Source organism: Tupaia chinensis, unplaced genomic scaffold (genome assembly GCF_000334495.1).
Source record: "Tupaia chinensis unplaced genomic scaffold, TupChi_1.0 Scaffold000174_1, whole genome shotgun sequence".
NCBI classification, from domain to species: Eukaryota; Metazoa; Chordata; class Mammalia; order Scandentia; family Tupaiidae; genus Tupaia; species Tupaia belangeri.
In genome coordinates this window covers 1,657,669-1,659,717 of record NW_006159649.1, presented here as the reverse complement: position 1 = coordinate 1,659,717, position 2,049 = coordinate 1,657,669, and the positions used below count along the sequence as shown (strand labels likewise).

The window sequence follows — 2,049 nt, the reverse complement described above, 5'->3', positions numbered from 1 at the left end:
TATAATCTGTTTTGATTGTCATATTATGCATCATTCTATATTTAACCATTGTGTTGACTAAAGTGAACAGAATATGTAATAGTTCTGTGTGTTTCAAAGTTTTTATGTAAGTAGAATCATACACTATATGTGATTTTTTTATTCCTTTTATTTGTGTGTGTACATGTACAAGACAGGAGAGAAAACACATCCTCTGAATGGTCATATTACGATCTCCTTTCCTCAACCCTCCGGTTCCTTGGTATCTTGCACATCTACATTCATTTCCAGTCTGTTAGACTGACCAAGGATGTGAACAATGGTGGCTATATAGCTTCCAGCACTGTATGAGGGTAGCATTACTACTGCAGCACAGCAGCTGGGCCAACTCTTTCATTTTGTTGTTGAGGTTTATCCATATTTGGCTGTATTTGTCAGGGTTCTCCTGAAAAATAAAACCATTTGGTTATATTTACATGGAGAAAAAAGTTTCATTATAAGGAATTGACCTATGGGATTATGAGACAGAAAATCCAAGATCTGAAATCAGCAAGTTAGAGAGCCAATGGTGTAGTTTAGTCCAATTCCAAAAGCTTGAGAGCCAAGAGAGTTAATGATTTCTGTTTTCAGTCAGCTACATCTGGGCCTAAGGAAAGCCAGGGTAAATTGGAGCTCCAGAGGAAGAAAAGATCAATGTTCAAGCTCCACTAGTCAGTTAGGAAGGGTATCCTCTTCCTCTTGAGGTGGGCAGTCTTTTTGTTCCATCGATTGGATGGGGCTGGCCCATAGTAAAGAGGGCAATCTGCTTTATCCATTCTACTAATTCAACTGTTAATCTCCTCCAGAATCATACTCAAGGACACATCGGAAATAATATCGACCCACCTGTTTGGGCACCCCGTGACCCAATAAAGTTGACACATAAAATTAACCTATCTGATACCTTTATCCATTTCATTCTGTTTAATTGCTCTTAAATTGTTTATATTGTTTAAATATAGTATTTTTAAAAAGTCATTCTTTTGTTGGTATGAAACAAGTATTTCTTATTTTTCACACTTGACTGAGCACTCTCAGGTGTATCTTTTGTGTCCATGTATGAATGCATCTTGGGAATACATTTCTAGAATGAGGGTCCCTGGATATAGTGAATGCAAATCTTCACCTTTGTTTTATTGAGATGGTTACTTCTCTAGAGTTTTTGATTATGTCAATGGACACTTCCACCAGCAGTGAATTGGATTTCTATTCAATATTCTCACCAAAATTTGGCATCATAAGTTTCTTCAGAGAAATAGCAAAGAATAGAAATAAAAGATGCACCCTGAAGCTAGAACTGACTGTAATTTCAAGGACTCTACCACTTACAACATTATGATCATGGCCAGTGATGTAATTGTTCTATTTATCAGTTTCCTCACCTTCAAAACAAGAATGATAATGAGGGTGGTTGTGAAGGTTAAAAGAGTTCATAGAAGTTGAGCACTCAGTATAATTTCTGGCAAGTACAATGTATAATCTAAATATTTAAAGACAACTTACTGTAGGAATAATTGTCCTGTATTATCTCATTTTGTTTTGTTTTAATTAATAGTTCTACAAGTATTATTTAGATAGATTATATTCTCTCTTTTGAGATGTATACATTAACATCTTTTCCCTTATTATCATTTAACTTCATGTATTTTCATGATTTATTTTTAGGTATTTAAAAATATGTTTTCCTTGCTATGCTTTTGGTCTTATTGAGGAGTTACAAATATAATGTTCCAATCTAAGTTATTTGTTTAATTTTTATCATTTCTTTAATTTGTAGGTTTAATTTTGATGGAATCTAACTTTTGGACGTATTATTTGGTTGTTCTTAACCTTTTGTTTCTAAAAAAAGTTTACTAAGGCCAGGTGATTGCACATGATAACACGATTGGACCCATATGGGAAAAGTCCTGAGTTCGTTTGTCAGGGGCCCCCTCAGTACGTTGTACTATCGATGTGCCTGTGACAGGGGCAGAGTGCAGTGTGACCACTTTGTTGGAGGTTCCTGTCTGTCTCTCACTTGCTGCTCTTTCC

At 35.3% G+C, this 2,049-nt stretch overlaps 1 long non-coding RNA gene across 1 annotated transcript in view; it reads right to left on the bottom strand.

Annotated features, from left to right (window-relative positions):
- Positions 1-239: 239 nt before the first annotated feature.
- LOC102484275 (uncharacterized) overlaps positions 240-2,049 on the bottom strand; it is a 9,211-nt gene continuing 7,401 nt past the window's right edge. The window contains exon 3 of the long non-coding RNA XR_334216.1: positions 240-424. This is a non-coding gene — a long non-coding RNA (uncharacterized LOC102484275). The remainder of the gene's footprint in view (positions 425-2,049) is intronic.